Here is a 17,613-nt window from a genome sequence, read left to right as displayed (position 1 = left end):
GTGGATGGGGAAAACCCTTAGCCGTGCGGTATCAGAAGATGGATGGTCAGAGCATGGCCAGGACAGGGATCAGGTCACCTCCTAAACAATCCCTAATACTGACCCTGTCTCCTAGCCTGTATGAGCCGACCCTGATGGTAGGAGGGCTCATACTCCGGAACCTGATATTCCTGCTAGCCCTCAGGGTGGCCCTGGACTAGGAGCAGGGTAAGACGACTTGTTCCTCCTAGACACGGAGGAACAGGAGTCTCACTGGCCAAGCTACATAGAAAGGGGAACATAAACAGACATATGGCAATGACATAAACTTAACATCACATAAACATATAGTATCACAATTTATGACCACAAGGGTGGCCCTCACTGGCAGATGGTATATGGGACCAGGAGAGTGCCTCCAGCTTACTACAAGGCTGGAGTACCCCTCAGAACTCAGATCTCAACTGAGGTTAAATAGCCCATGTAGCCACACCCACGCAGACACACCCAGTGCTTACAGACTAGGAAGGGAATTAACCCTTCACACACCAGGGAAGGGAAGACAGCAACTAAAAGGGGAATACACACAATAAGGCTGCTTTCACACTAGCGTTCGGCTGTCCGCTCGTGAGCTCCGTTTGAAGGGGCTCACGAGCGGACCCGAACGCCTCCGTCCAGCCCTGATGCAGTCTGAATGTAGCGGATCCGCTAAGACTGCATCAGTCTGGCGGCGTTCAGCCTCCGCTCCGCTCGCCTCCGCACGGACAGGCGGACAGCTGAACGCTGCTTGCAGCGTTCGGGTGTCCGCCTGGCCGTGCGGAGGCGTGCGGATCCGTCCAGACTTACAATGTAAGTCAATGGGGACGGATCCGTTTGAAGATGCCACAATATGGCTCAATCTTCAAGCGGATCCGTCCCCCATTGACTTTACATTGAAAGTCTGGACGGATCCGTCCGAGGCTATTTTCACACTTAGCTTTTTTTTGCCATTTTAATGCAGACGGATCCGTTCTGAACGGAGCCTCCGTCTGCATTAATATGATCGGATCCGTTCAGAACGGATCCGATCGAACGCTAGTGTGAAAGTAGCCTTAACCCCGTGCACACCAGAGAAGGAAAGTGCACACATATAAACACACGTTGCCAAAAACAACCGCATGCATGGACAGCGAGCTGCCCAGCAAGCAGCTCAGGCTGCTCCACTGCCCAACAACCACACGTGAGGCAAGATACTAGCCCTCACCTGTGGTTGACAACAATACCAGACCGCGGGCAAATGCATGCGGCTCCCAAGGAGTCACGACCATGACCATGGTCGTGACAGGTTCGCTCAACCCTAATCCTTAACACTGCAGCGCTTCTCATTAGGGTTGCCATGTGTGATGTGTGTGCCAGCACAAGCACAGCAGAAAGTCTGTACATGGGTAGCTGATTACATTCCAGTAATTACAGAATGATTATAAAGTACAAGCAATTAAACTCCAGTGAGGAAACGATTTCTAGGAAACTACTAGCGTTGGAGGTGGGGCCTCAATAAAGAGGGGCGTAGCCAAGGTACATATTAGACAGTCACCTTAACACTTTGGTGTTTTTTTATAAAGATCTCACCAATTGATGCTTTATAATGTGCAGACATTTCTGGCATTGGGATCACTGGGTGTCCAGCCTAAAGTCACTCGGCAGGGTCCACCATTGTATCAAAATGGTTCCCACACCCTATAAAAAGTGTTCAAAATGGACTCTACACACAGTGAGGGACCTATTTCCACAGCCTTAGGCCTCATGCACACGACCATGCAGTTTTTTTGCGGTCCGCAAACTACTGACCCGCAAAAAAACGGAAGCCGCCCGTGTGCCTTCCGCAATTTGCAGAACGGAACGGGCGGCCCATTGTAGAAATGCCTATTCTTGTCTGCAAAACGGACAAGAATAGGACATGCTATATTTTTTTGGGGGGGGGCCACGGAACGGTGCAGCGGATGCGGACAGCACACGGAGTGCTGTCCGCATCTTTTGCGGCCCTATTGAAGTGAATGGGTCTGCACCCGAGCCGCAAAAAATGCGGCTCGGATGCGGACCACAAAAACGGTAGTGTGCATGAGGCCTTACATAAGTCATGCCTATCCCATTAAAGGGAACCTGTCACCGGGATTTTGTGTATAGAGCTGAGGACATGGGTTGCAATACTGGTCCCCATAGCTCTGTGTGCTTTTATTGTGTAAAAAAAAAACGATTTATACATATGCAAATTAACATAAAAGAGTCATATCTTACTTGTGTGACCAGAGAAGAGTCATATTTTCAAGCTCTGACTCATCTCAGGTTAGTTTGCATATCTATCAAATCGTTTTTTTACACAATAAAAGCACTCAGAGCTATAGGGACTGGGTATTGCGGATGTGCTAGCGGCCATCTAGCAACCCTTGTCCTCAGCTCTATACACAAAATCCAGGTGACAGGTTCCCTTTAAGGCTTTCTTTCACATTTGACGCTACAGTTATGTCCGGACTGAGGGCGTAGCCTTAGGGGAGGGCGTCATGACGGGGGTTTGGTTTAGGGAGACCCCAGTTAGGTGGGTAGGTGGAGTTCAGAGGGGATAGGAGGAGGAATTGGGAATGAGTGTAAGGGGTGTGGTTAAGGGGTTAAATAGGTTAGCTGAGGGGAGACCAGGGGCCATTTTGGAGGATCTTGGAGCGAGCTGGTACCTGTCGTTGTAGCTGAAGACCCATCATGGAACAGCTGAAGGAGACCATCGCTCGGTTAAGGGCAGCAGCGGAGGTCTGTGGCGCCGATTGGATCCAGGCGCAGGTGCAGCAGATGCTCCGGGGGCGGCTGAGGCTCCAGCTGGGTTAATCCGGCCGCGGCGGGCCGGGCCGCCGGCGCGCTACAGCCCGTCGGCTTCTCAGTCGGCTCCGCCCCCTCCTAAGGCTCAGCGCCGCAAACGGAGCCCCTCAAGTGACCCTCCACGCCGGGGGTCAGCGGGGAAAGCTTCCTCCGTTACTCCCCGGCGTGGGAGGAATCCGGCCAGTAGGCGGAACCTGCGAGGTGGCCGGGCCCGGTCACCTCGTCCTTCATTGACGATCGGCGAGGGAGATGGACCAGGTGCGGGGGTCTCCAGCCCGGGATCGGTGGCTGTGACCCCCCCAGCGTGTGCAGGACGTCGGGAGGAGCGGGGCTGCCGCAGTTGCAGTGGTGTCCGGCGGCAGGCCCCTAGCTTCGGTAGTTACAGTTCCAGGAAGAGGAGGCTCCGCCCACTCGCCTACAGCCCGGGAAGATGGATGTCCTAACGTCCCTGGCCTGGGCCTGGCTAGGGGACTGGATGAAGAGGCGGCGACGCGGAGGGATGTTCAGCAGGATTCCGGATTGTCGGCTGGTGGGGACACAGCACCCAGGTGAGGCCTCTTTGGGAACGTTAGTGTAACGGTCAGCAGAGGAAGAGACCGTAGAGCAGGACTCAAGTACAGTGCAGCAGACAAGGAGGCTGAAGTAGAAACCGGCTTTATTAAAGGAGAACTCTAACTGCCGGAGAAGCAGATTTACAATATGAACAGCTTGAGAATTCACAACAAAGATAATGGAAATTTGCATAAAGAAAACAAATGAATCACAAACAAGTACAGACAATAGCAGGCTACTCTCTTCTAGGTAGTCCTATCTGTCCCCGCTACCCGGGGTGCACCTCTACGGTGCACTAAACTAAATCCTGTTCCACTATGTCCTAGCTCCGGTTAGCATCAGTGCACTCACAGTTCGGTGTCCGGCACATGCAGGCAGATACAGTCTGGGTCCCGATCTGGTTGCTTGCTTGCTTGCTTGCTTCAGCGTGGCTCAGCTCTGGCCTCTCTTTGTAGTCTCTGTAACTCTGGTTAGAGATAATCAGCAGCTCTGGACGTGTAATCAGGCAGGGCCTGGAATTCACTCACAGTTCCTCTGGTAAGTGCCTCACACTACAGCAGTCTCTCTTCTACACCAGGACACATCAGCTCAGTCAGAGAGCAAACACACTCTAATGTCCCAGATACCATGTCACAGCAGGTTGGCAGGGAGAAATCACTCTAATCTTCCCTGTGGATCTCCCTCTCAGTGCACAGCGTCCTTCTTCCTGTGTACTCAGACACCTGCACCCCAGGCTCTCTGCTCAGCCCGGGAAAAACACTTAACTCCTTGTCCTCTGGAAACAACTCCTCACACTGTCCTACTCAGCCACAGTGGCCTCTGGTGGCTGGAGGGAAACATGACAGTCTGCTATATATATATGTGTTGGAAATGTTGCTGGATGATCAGGGCTGCCTCTTACATGCCTCCCCACTTAAAGGTGGCCGTCCTCGGCCTTGCTATATAGTCCATAGAAATAATGGTTAATGTAACTTTTTATACAGCAGTACAACATTGTCCACAATACATACAGGTGGACCAAATGAACTCATCAGCAGCGTACCTGTTTGGTGGAACCCCTGCAGTAAGCCTACTGGATCTCCGGAGGTCCTGGCTATCTGTTACGACCTGACTCTCTCCACTAGGAACTGCCAGTCTGGATTCATCTACCACAATAGGAGGTTCGGGTGTGTCCGAGGGCCCCTCTCCATTACGGGCCGGCAATGGTTCTGTGACAGTGCCTTCATCACCTGTAACCTGGGAGGCTCCTTCAGTGTTGGGAGCAGTCCACTAGTCTTCACCATAATCTCCATCAGAGATAACAAGTTCTGAGTATGGGGCAGGAGGAGGTGTCCTCTGAACAGGTGCGGGATCTTTGGACCGGCATGGCCGTAACATATTCCTATGTAGAGTCCGTGAAGCAAATTCCTCATTCTCAACCTGCACTTCGTAGACCGGACCATTAGGGTACACTCTCTTGATCACTTTATACGGCTGTACTTCCCAACGCTCACTCAACTTGCCTCTGGGACGTTTCTCTCATACCAGTACCCGATCCCCAGGCTGCAATGGAACCTCCTGAACTGGAGGACGGTCTGTATGAGCTCTCTCCTGTAACCGCTGACCTGCCAACCGGCGAATGGTCTGGAGACGCCGACGGTGTTCTTTCACCCATGAGGTGGTTGATCGCTCTATTAGGTCTTCTGGCTGTTCTAGGTTTAATTCCACAATCTCTCGACCAGCCCTACCGAACAGTAACATGTATGGGGTGTAACCGGTGGTGGTGTGGACACGATTATTGTAAGCCCAGACTAATTCTGGCAGGTAGTCAGGCCAGTGTGCCCTCTTGTCTTCCTCTAGTGTCCTCAGCATTTGCAGCAATGTGCGGTTAAAGCGCTCACAGGCTCCGTTTCCTTGGGGATGATAAGGAGTTGTCCTGGATTTTTCAATGCCGTACAGTCGATGTAGCTCTTCCATCACTTTTCCTTGAAAGCACGCCCCTTGATCTGAATGGATCCGCTTTGGACACCCATAGACCCAAATGAAGTCTTGACAAATGGCTCGTGCCGCGGACTCGGCCGTCTGGTCCCGAGTTGGGGTGACTACTGCAAACTTGGAGAAGTGGTCGATCATGACCAGGCAATACTGTGGACCTCTTGACGATTGTCCCACAAGAAGATAGTCTATCATCAACACTTCCAGCGGTTCTGTGGTCTGGATGGACTGTAGGGGTGCTCTCTGTTCTGTACTCTTCGTGAGTTCACACACTCGACACTGTCGGCAAACTTCTTCAACTGTGGCCTCCAGTCGCGGACAATACACATAACGCTGCAGCCACTGGTATGTCTTGACTGGCCCGAAGTGAGCTCCAAACTCATGAGCCTCTTTGGCTATCTCCCGTGCCGTTCTTCTGGGTATCACTACCTGCCACCTCGCCTCTAGGTCGGCAGGCTGTTGCCACTTGCGGAACAAAACAGCTCCATGCACTTCCAGTCTGTCCCATTGATGTAGAACGGACTTCATCTCGGCATCCAGATCAGTCCTTTCTTCTTTGTTGGGTTTCCTGCACTGGGTTACCCAGCTTTTCATTTGCTGCAGTCCAATGTCTTCATCTTGCAATCTGCCCCATTCTTCATTAGTTCTCCCCAATGCTTTGGGTAGCTTACGGGCCTCCCCACTTGTCTGGGCCGCGACTGTTGGGGGAGCGAACTTGCGGAAGTCAGGAGTTTCATCTTCTTCCTTTTGTTCATCCATATCCCCTACTGGAGTTTCAAAAGTAACCCTCGAGAGACCATCAGCATTAGTGTTCTCTGTAGCGGAGCGGTAGCGAATTGAGAAGTCATACTTTGCGAGGCGAGCCGCCCAGCGTTGCTCCAGGGCTCCCAACTTGGCAGTACCCAGATGGGCCAGGGGATTGTTATCCGTCCGTACGAAGATCTTAGCTCCTGTCAGATATCCTGCAAATTTCTCCGTCATAGCCCACACCAGGGCAAGGAGTTCCAGCCGGAAGGAACTGTAGTTATGGGGGTTTCGCTCCGTATCTCGCAAGGATCTACTGGCATAAGCGATCACTCTCTCATGTCCATCTTGTACCTGCGACAGGACTGCCCCAAGTCCGTAGAGGCTGCCATCAGTAGCTAAGATGAATGGTTTATCAAAATCGGCATAAGCCAAGATGGGGGCCGATGTCAGGGCTTCTTTCAGGGCCTGGAAGGCCTCTTCCTGTTTCTGTCCCCAGGGGATACTTTGGCCCTTGGGTTGCCCAGCCGTTCCTCTCAACAACTCATTCAGAGGGCCCGCTATTTTTGCGTAGTCTTTGATGAACCGCCGGTAGTACCCAGTCAGTCCCTAGGAAGGCCTTCAACTCACGCAGTGTTCTCGGCACTATCCATTGTCGTATTGCAGCCACTTTGTCTTGGGACGGTAGCACTCCGTCTTGGGACACCCTATGGCCCAGGTACTCGATCTCCCTCTTGAAGAGATGACACTTCTTTGGCTTTACCTTCAGGCCATGGGATCGCAGTCGCTCGAGTACCTGCCCTAGCCGATTCAAGTGTTCTTGAAAAGTAGCAGAGTATACGATGATATCGTCTAGGTATATCAGAGTGGCTTCAAAATTCAGGTCTCCCAGGCATCTCTCCATCAGCCGCTGGAAGGTTCCAGGGGCATTAGTCAGTCCGAATGGCATCCTGTTGAATTCAAATAACCCCATGGGGAGTATGAATGCTGTCTTTGCCTTGTCCTGCTCAGCCACTGGTACTTGCCAGTACCCACTTGCTAGATCCAGGGTGGAGAAGTATTTGGCTCGTCCTAGAGCCGTCAGAGGCTCCTCGATGCGTGGCAGAGGATATGAGTCTCGCGCAGTGCAAGCATTCAACCGCCGGTAATCCACACAAAATCGAATAGTGCCGTCTTTCTTCTTGACAAGCACCACTGGGGCTGCCCAAGGGCTCTGGCTTCCCCGCACCACTCCGGAATCTATCATCTGTTTCAATAGCGTCTTCACTTCCTGGTACAACTTGGGCGGAATCTGTCGATATCTCTCCCGAATTGGTGGAGTGTCCCCCGTCGGTATATCATGTGTGATAGCATTCGTGCAGCCAAAGTCATCGGCGTGGCGGGCAAATGCAGCCTGATTCTCCCACAGCATGGTTTCAACTGCTCGCTGTTGGTCTAAACTGAGAGCCTTAACATCTATCTCCATTTGATCCAAGATGGTTCCCCCATTCCATTCTGGGGTCGGCGCCTCTTCTGCACTGGCAGTAACTGCCAGGGTCCAACCAGCATCCCCTACCGGAGCTAGAGTCACTTCTCTCTGACTCAGGATTTCTCCCTGATGTAGGTACACACGAGCCAGTTCCACCCCTGGCGTCAAGGGAACTTCTAGATATCCCACATTCACAGCTCTTATGGGTACTCGTCCATTCTGGACCACTCCCAGTGTCCGGGCCACCAGGACGTCCTGACCCAGCTCTCCTAGGCCTGTTGGTTCAACGAACACCTCCATGCCTTCAAGATTACGGAAAGTTCCCACGGGTAACGTCAGCACGGTCTCCCGACCAGGGGGAAGGGTGAAGGTAGCCTTTCCTGGCGCTCGGATCGTTCCCACCGCCTGGTGTGCTGGTACACTTTTCTGTGTTCCACAAAAACGGATTAGCCGTTGAAATGCTTTCTGGGTAGGTTTGTGCGGGGTGGCTTGTTTCCAGTAACCCGGCCCCCGTTTGGTGAACATGATCTGATCCAATTCTCGCAGGATATTCATGCCCATTATCACCGGCACATCTTCTTTGAACGTTTCGGGGACCAACAAGATACCTTTCCGCCCCACTTCCTGTCCACATAGCCGTACATTCATCCACACGACCCCTGTGACAGGAATCTGTTGCTGGTTAGCCGCTGTAACCCGGACCAGTGTCTCTCGTTCTGGCTTGGCCAGCGCTTGAAAGTAACGGTAGAAGAATGACTCGGGCATAGTTGTCACTTGAGACCCAGTATCCACTAAGCAGTCGACAGGAACACCTTCGAACTCAGCTCGTATAGTGGGGCACCCTGCGACCAGGTGTTCGGAGCTTTGCTGGGTAACTTGGCTCTCCACCTCCCCTGCAGTACGCCCCACTACTGCAGGGGTCGGTAGTTTAACGGCGGCTCTTGGCGTCCAGCTGGATTATTCCGACACTCTCTGGCGAAATTTCCTAGATCTCCACACCGCCAACACTGTGCCCCTTGACGGCCCACTTTTTGCCTGCGAGTGGGAGGTGCCCTCAGAGCTTGGCTGGATGGCCCCACTGTCATGGAACCATGAACCAGACGTACAACAAGAGATAAGTGGAAAATAAGAAGGTTTTATTGAAGAGCAAGCCGTAAGCAAAGTCCGAACGGATGGCTAAACCGAAGCAGGGTCTTGCGGAGACAGAGGTCAGGAACCAGAAGGGTAGTCAGACGAAGCCAGGAACAGGAACCAACGGGGTAGTCAGACGAAGCCGGAATCAGGAACCAACGGGGTAGTCAGACGAAGCCGGAATCAGGAACCAACGGGGTAGTCAGACGAGGCCAGGATCAGGAACCAGAAGCAGCAGCAGTCTTGGAAGCATGTGAACACAGGAGGACCAAGCAAGGAACTGAAGCCACAGACCTCCTATATATATGAGCTAGGCATCCAGCTCCTCCCAGTGGGAAGGAGGAGCCGCAGGGTGGGAGGCTACAAGAAACCCAGAAACCAAGATGGCCGCCAGCACATGTCAAACGAAGGGAACAGCAAGGAGGTAAGACCATGACAGTACCTCCCCCTCAAGGGCCCCTCCTCCGCGGAGTAAGGAACGGTTTCTGAGGGAAGCGTGCGTGGAAGGCTCGGAGCAAGACAGGAGCATGGACATCTGCGGAGGGAACCCAGGAACGCTCCTCTGGACCATAACCACGCCAATGGACCAAAAACTGCACCCGGCCGCGGACCAGGCGTGAGTCCAGGATATTGCTCACCTCATACTTCTCACGATTGCCCACTTGGACCGGACGAGGCCGAGGAATCGAGGAAGTGAAACGATTACACACCAGTGGCTTCAACAGGGAGACATGAAACACGTTGGAGATCCGCATGCCAGGAGGAAGCGCAAGGGCATAGGCTACCGGGTTTACCCTGCGAAGCACTCGGAAGGGACCAACAAAGCGAGGCGCCAGCTTGGGAGTGGGCACTCGAAGGTTGAGGTTGCGGGTGGACAACCATACGCGGTCTCCGACCTGGTAGGAAGGAGCGGGCGCTCGTCTGCGATCAGCCTGGAGTTTCTGGCGCTGCGCAGAGACCTCAAGGGACCTCTGGATCTGTACCCAAGAAGCACGTAGGACGGAAAGGTGATCCTCCACAGCCGGAATATCCTGGGGAGAGAATACCTCCGGTAACACGGCAGGTTGGAACCCATAATTGGCCATGAAGGGAGACGTCCCAGAGGAAGAGTTCACCGCCGTGTTCCTGGCAAACTCAGCCCAAGGCAGGAGGTCAACCCAATTGTCTTGGTGATCGGAGACATAGCAACGAAGGAATTGCTCCAAGGCCTGATTGGATCGTTCTGCGGCCCCATTGGACTGAGGGTGGTAGGCCGAGGAGAAAGAGAGATGAATCCCCAACTGGGAGCAAAAGGCGCGCCAGAACCTGGACACAAACTGACTCCCCCGATCCGACACAATCTCCTTGGGCAAACCGTGCAACCGGAAGACCTCCCTGGCAAAAATCGAGGCCAACTCTTGTGCAGAGGGTAACTTCTTGAGAGGAACACAGTGGCACATTTTGGAAAACCGATCCACAATCATGAGAATGACCGTATGGCCTCGGGATGCAGGGAGGTCCACAATGAAATCCATCCCCAGGTGTGACCATGGACGCTCCCCGGTGGCTATGGGTTGCAAAAGGCCCAACGGAAGGTGCCGAGGGGACTTACTCTGGGCACAAACGGAGCATGCCGCTACATATGCGGCGATGTCGGAACGTAGAGAAGGCCACCAGAACAGACGTGAAACCGCCCAGGACAGCTGATTCTTTCCAGGGTGCCCCGCGGCCTTGGAGTTATGGTAGGTTCGCAACAACCGAGTGCGCAACTCCTCAGGCACAAAACATCTGCCGTTGGGTCTCCCAGAGGGAGCACCAGATTGAGCCGCCAAAATCTGCTCACCCAGAGGAGAAGTCAGGCTGGTGCGAATAGCGGCCAGGATCTGATTCGGGGGTATGACCGTAGTCGGAATCGACTCCTCCCCGGACAGCTCAGAGTACTGCCGTGATAAGGCATCCGCTCTGATGTTCTTGGAGCCGGGTAGGTAGGAGACCACGTAATTAAAACGTGACAAGAACAGAGCCCATCTGGCCTGACGTGGTGTCAATCTCTTGGCCTCAGAGAGGTAGGTCAGATTCTTGTGGTCCGTCAGGATGAGAACCGGAACCACCGAGCCCTCGAGCAAGTGCCTCATTCTTTAAGGGCCTGCACGATGGCCAATAACTCCCTGTCACCAATCTGATAGTTGCACTCCGCGGAAGACAGTTTCCGGGAGTAAAACCCACAAGGAAGCAGAGGACCCTCTGGTGTTCTACGCTGAGACAGGAGGGCGCCTACTCCCGTCTCAGACGCGTCCACCTCGAGGACAAAAGGCAACCCAGGGTTGGGATGCGACAGAATCGGAGCCGACACAAAGGCGGACTTTAGAGCCTCAAAAGCTCGGATGGCCTCGAGCGGCCAGACCTGAGGATTACTGCCCTTCCTGGTCAGATCCGTGAGAGGCTTGGCTAGCATGGAAAAGTCCCTGATGAACTTCCGATAATAATTGGCGAAGCCCAAAAAGCGCTGCAGGGCACGAAGCCCACTGGGCTGGGGCCACTGTAAGACAGCCGAAACCTTCTCAGGATCCATGGAGAACCCCTCAGCGGAAATGATGTAACCTAAGAAGGTTACCTGGGATCGGTGAAATTCGCATTTCTCAAGCTTACCGAACAGCTTGTTCTCTCGTAAGCGTTGCAACACTCGTCTGACATCCAGAATGTGGGCCTCCATGGATGCAGAATATACCAAGATGTCATCCAAATAGACCACCACACACTGCTGCAACAGGTCACGGAAAACATCGTTGATGAATTCCTGGAAGACTGCGGGCGCATTGCACAACCCAAAGGGCATAACCAAGGATTCATAATGACCGGTCCTGGTGTTAAACGCGGTCTTCCACTCATCGCCCGCCTTGATCCTTACCAGGTTATATGCCGCCCTCAGGTCGAGTTTGGTAAAGACCGTGGCCCCTTTGAGGCGATCGAACAGCTCGGAAATCAAGGGTATCGGGTAAGCGTTCTTGATCGTGATGCGATTGAGACCCCTGTAATCGATGCAAGGCCTCAACTCGCCGCCCTTCTTTTTCACAAAGAAAAATCCAGCCCCTGCCGGGGACGAGGATTTGCGAATGTGTCCGCGTGAAAGCGCCTCCCTCACGTACTCCTCCATGGCCTCATTCTCCGCTACCGACAGTGGATAGACTTTGCCACGAGGAGGAACGGCACCGGATTGTAACTCTATGGCACAATCGTATGGGCGGTGCGGAGGTAGGGCAACCGCGCGCACCTTATCGAATACATCCCGGTACTCTTCGTATTCAGGAGGCAACAGAGAGTCCGAGGAAGTACACAGCAACTTGACAGGCCCATGGATGCAACTAGCCCCACACTGCGGTGACCACGAGAGGATCTCGACCGATCTCCAATCGAAAGTCGGATTATGCTTCTGGAGCCAGGGGTACCCCAAGACCACCGAGTAGTGTGGAGACGAAATAACCTGGAGACAGACCGACTCTCTGTGAACGGCACCAATGGCTATCCCCACTGGAAGGGTCTCATGAGTCACGTGTGGCGGCCGAAGGGGTCTGCCGTCTATCGCCTCAAGAGCCAGTGGGGAACCTCGAGGCTGCAGAGGAATGGAATTGGCGGCAACGAACACTCTATCAATGAACAAACCACCAGCACCAGAGTCCACCAACGCCTGGGTCGTCACCGAGCCCCCGACCCAGGAGAGGACAACCGTGATCAGTGGTTTGTCAACACGGGAAACCGGGGACGAGGAGACTCCACCCAAGATCTGCCCCCGACAGGACCTCAGGTGCGAGCGTTCTCCCGGACGGTTCGGACATGCCAACCGAAAATGCCCACCGAGACCACAGTACATGCATCGGCCCTCGCGTCTCCGGAGTACCCTCTCCCCCTCAGACAGGCGAGCAAACCCCCGCTGCATGGGTTCACCCCCAGACAAGTCATCCCCAGGAGGCGTGGGAGGAGAGGGAGGCACGGGTGGGACAGCAAACGTAGGCGCCAATCTGTTAGGAGGCCTCCGCAGGCTCTCCTTAAAGGAAGGTCTCTCCCTGAGTCTGGTGTCAATCAAAATCAGGAAAGAAATAAGAGACTCGAGCTCCACTGGTAGGTCCTTAGCTGCAACCTTATCCTTCAAGGCATCCGAGAGACCATGAGAGAAAGCAGCGACCAGAGCCTCATTATTCCAGCCCACCTCTGCTGCCAGGGTACGAAACTCAATGGCGTATTCAGCTACGGATCGTGAACCCTGTCTGATGGACATAAGGAGCTTCGCAGCAGAGGCAGCACGAGCCGGCACATCGAATACCTTCCGAAGAGAAGCAACAAAACCGGAAAACTCGGCAACCACCGGATTGTTGTTCTCCCATAAAGGGCTGGCCCAGGCCAAGGCCTTGTCCGAGAGCAGCGAGATCAAGAAGCCCACCCTTGATCTCTCAGTAGGAAAGGCATGTGGCAGCAACTCGAAGTAAATGCCCACCTGGTTAAGGAAACCTCGGCACTGAGTTGGCTCTCCCCCAAAGCGCTGTGGAAGGGGGGCAGAACCGGTCATACCCTGAAACACCACAGGCGCAGCAACAGGTGTCAGGGTAGACTCTGGCGCAACAACCGGAGCGGCAGTAGGAGCGGGCCCAGGAGCGACAACCGACCCATCGGCAACGGAAGCTAAATGAGCTGTGCGTTCAAGCAGGGTTTGCAACGCCACAGCGAACCGACCCAACAGGTGATCCTGCTGATCAAGTCTGGCAACCAGCGTAGGTAGCGAGGGTGGCCCTGTACCGTCAGAATTCATGGCTTGGTCCTAATGTCATGGAACCATGAACCAGACGTACAACAAGAGATAAGTGGAAAATAAGAAGGTTTTATTGAAGAGCAAGCCGTAAGCAAAGTCCGAACGGATGGCTAAACCGAAGCAGGGTCTTGCGGAGACAGAGGTCAGGAACCAGAAGGGTAGTCAGACGAAGCCAGGAACAGGAACCAACGGGGTAGTCAGACGAAGCCGGAATCAGGAACCAACGGGGTAGTCAGACGAAGCCGGAATCAGGAACCAACGGGGTAGTCAGACGAGGCCAGGATCAGGAACCAGAAGCAGCAGCAGTCTTGGAAGCATGTGAACACAGGAGGACCAAGCAAGGAACTGAAGCCACAGACCTCCTATATATATGAGCTAGGCATCCAGCTCCTCCCAGTGGGAAGGAGGAGCCGCAGGGTGGGAGGCTACAAGAAACCCAGAAACCAAGATGGCCGCCAGCACATGTCAAACGAAGGGAACAGCAAGGAGGTAAGACCATGACACCCACTGAAGGGTAATGAGGGGCTTGATGGTATGGTAAACTAGCATAAGGGCATTCGGGTGTAGGAACCCACGGAGTCGCCTGATAGGTTTGTTGTCGGGCTGGATAGGCAGCCTCAGTAGTATGGCGCGACTCTATCCGTTTCTCCAGGTGTGTCAACTTTTCGTGCATGGCACTCAGGGAGCTCTGCAAGTCTTGTACCACTCTGACCAGGGCTTCCTCATTTCTTGTAACCCCGGGGGGTGTAACGGTCTGGGTCCGTATTACTCCAGAAGCATAGCCGTCTTCTTTGTTTCGCGTCACGGCCTCTGCCAAAATTTGTCGAAAGGTTAGGGTAGGGTCTACTCTGACTCGTTCCCGCAGAGCCTGTTTCAGGGGATTGCTGTAGAGCCCCAGAATAAATTGTTCCCGCAGTATCCGGTCTATGGGTCCCATGCCAGTAACCCCATCTGCCTCTTTTTTTTGTACCTCGGCCAACACTTCCTGTAGGGCTGTAGCGTACTGAGAGACACCTTCGTCTTCCCGTTGAATCCGGTAAAAAAACTTCGCCCGGAGGTGCCCTGCACTGGCTGTTTCCCCATATATTTCTTCCAGGAATCTCACCATCTCTTGCAATGTATTGCGCGTGGCTTCTGGTTGTAGGATTACATTTCTTCGGGCCTCACCCTCGAGAGCGGCCAAAGCAATTTCTACTTGTAGTTCTGGGCTGACATTGTAAATCCTAACAGCACTCTGTAACCTTGTCACCCAGTCTGACAGTGTCATGTTCTGGCCATCAAATTTGGGTAGCAAGTTGAACAACGTGCCAATAGGAAGGGCCCTTGCAAGGGTTCCACCATTGCCTGAGGTACTCACATTAACATCATGCACATTGCCTTCAGCCGCCTCCATCTCTGTGACTGTACCCTGCTCGCAGCGCCACTTGTAACGGTCAGCAGAGGAAGAGACCGTAGAGCAGGACTCAAGTACAGTGCAGCAGACAAGGAGGCTGAAGTAGAAACCGGCTTTATTAAAGGAGAACTCTAACTGCCGGAGAAGCAGATTTACAATATGAACAGCTTGAGAATTCACAACAAAGATAATGGAAATTTGCATAAAGAAAACAAATGAATCACAAACAAGTACAGACAATAGCAGGCTACTCTCTTCTAGGTAGTCCTATCTGTCCCCGCTACCCGGGGTGCACCTCTACGGTGCACTAAACTAAATCCTGTTCCACTATGTCCTAGCTCCGGTTAGCATCAGTGCACTCACAGTTCGGTGTCCGGCACATGCAGGCAGATACAGTCTGGGTCCCGATCTGGTTGCTTGCTTGCTTGCTTGCTTCAGCGTGGCTCAGCTCTGGCCTCTCTTTGTAGTCTCTGTAACTCTGGTTAGAGATAATCAGCAGCTCTGGACGTGTAATCAGGCAGGGCCTGGAATTCACTCACAGTTTCTCTGGTAAGTGCCTCACACTACAGCAGTCTCTCTTCTACACCAGGACACATCAGCTCAGTCAGAGAGCAAACACACTCTAATGTCCCAGATACCATGTCACAGCAGGTTGGCAGGGAGAAATCACTCTAATCTTCCCTGTGGATCTCCCTCTCAGTGCACAGCGTCCTTCTTCCTGTGTACTCAGACACCTGCACCCCAGGCTCTCTGCTCAGCCCGGGAAAAACACTTAACTCCTTGTCCTCTGGAAACAACTCCTCACACTGTCCTACTCAGCCACAGTGGCCTCTGGTGGCTGGAGGGAAACATGACAGTCTGCTATATATATATGTGTTGTAAATGTTGCTGGATGATCAGGGCTGCCTCTTACATTAGCGCAGTTTGTTGGGGGGGCTGGGGGTGTTGGGGGGTCCCCAGTAGATGTTAGCAGGGGTTTGGGGCAACTGTTAGGGGGGCTGGCAGGTTTGCTTGCGGGTTTGGGTATGGGGGGGGCATCTCCGTTACCTGCGTGGGGGGTGTCCGGGCCCTCTGGGGGAGCGAGTGCGGTTGGGGGGGCCAGTTCAGGTGTGGGGTCTGCGGTGGCGTCGGTGCAGATGCAGGCGGGGGGCGCGGTTGAGGACGAGACGGTGCGGATGGACGATAGGGCAAGAGGGGAGGTGTATGTTTGCTTTGAGGGTCCATTGGGGGCGCATTTGAAACAGGAGGTGAGGGAAAAGATTTGGAGGGGGGAGTATGTAGAGATTTTTTCTTTGCTTCCTTTGGACAAATTTAACCTGCATAGGGCGAGACGGGATGAGGGTAAGAAAGAGGAGGAGGAGAAGCGTAGGTACCGCCTAATACCGCGGACGTTTGCAAACTGGCTGCAGGCGTTCGCGATATTAGCGAGCGTGATTGGGGAGAAGGCGCCGGAGTGCTGTTCGGCGTTGTTTTGTTATTTGGATGCAGTGGGCGAGGCGTATAGGGTGTATGGGGGGATAGCGTGGCTGCGGTACGACGAACAGTTTCGGCAGCGGAAGGCGGTGCGGCCCGAAATTAAGTGGGATCACAAGGATATAGCCTTGTGGTTGAAGGTTACCGCGCCGGTGAGACAGGGCCAGTCCTTTCGGGGGGAGGCAGGAGGCGGTGGGCAGCCCAATGTTGCGGCAGCTTCAGCAAAGGGGCTTTGTTTCTCGTTTAATGACGGAACATGTAAGTTTGGAGCAAAGTGTAAATTTAAACACGAGTGCTCGTTGTGCGGAGGTTCACACGGTGCGGCGCGGTGCTTTAGGGGTAACAGACAGAGGGGGGGGGGGGTTTCAATAGCAAAGGGGGAGACGCCGGTGCGTCTGGGAAGGATGGGCCCGTTCCTAGACAGATATCCGGATAGGGAGGCGGCAGTTTTATTGCGGGAAGGTTTTTCAGTTGGGTTTCGGATCCCGTTTGTTCAAGGGGAAGCGGTTTTGGTTAGGAAAAATCTGAGGTCAGCGTTGGAGCATCCGGAGGTGGTGGCCGAGAAACTTAGGAAGGAGGTCAGTCTAGGCAGGATGGCGGGCCCCTTTTCGGCCCCGCCGTTGCCGAATTTAAGGGTGTCACCATTGGGGGTGGTTCCGAAGAAGGAGATGAATAAGTTTCGGCTTATTCATCATCTGTCTTTTCCAAAGGCTCGTCGGTCAATGACGGTATAGACCCCGCCTTGTGTTCGGTGGTTTATACCTCATTTGATGCGGCAGTGCAGTGGGTTAAGAAGTTGGGGAGGGGGGCGCTATTAGCAAAGACTGACATCGAGGCTGCGTTCAGGTTGCTGCCGGTTCACCCAGATTGTTTACACTTGTTGGGGTGTTTTTGGGGGGGGGGGAGTTTTTTGTGGATAGGTGTTTGCCTATGGGCTGTTCCCTGTCCTGTGCATATTTTGAGGCGTTTAGTTCATTTTTGGAATGGGCCGTGGTGGATTCGTCGGGTTGTGAGTCTATTATTCATTACCTGGACGATTTTTTATGCATTGGTCCGGCGGGTTCCAGGGTGTGCGCCTTGTTGTTGCGTACCTTGGAGTCGTTGTTTGGGGTTTTCGGGGTACCGTTGGCCACGGAGAAGACGGTTGGGCCGGTCACGGAATTTAGTTTTTTAGGGATAGTGATTGACACGGATAAGATGGAATGTAGGTTGCCCCTTGATAAGTTAGGGGATTTAAAGGGGGAGGTTGCGAGGGCGTGTCGTTTGAAAAAGCTA

Source organism: Bufo gargarizans, chromosome 6 (genome assembly GCF_014858855.1).
Source record: "Bufo gargarizans isolate SCDJY-AF-19 chromosome 6, ASM1485885v1, whole genome shotgun sequence".
Classification (NCBI taxonomy): Eukaryota; Metazoa; Chordata; class Amphibia; order Anura; family Bufonidae; genus Bufo; species Bufo gargarizans.
The sequence above is the reverse complement of the archived record's forward strand: the minus strand, read 5'-3'. Positions refer to the sequence as shown.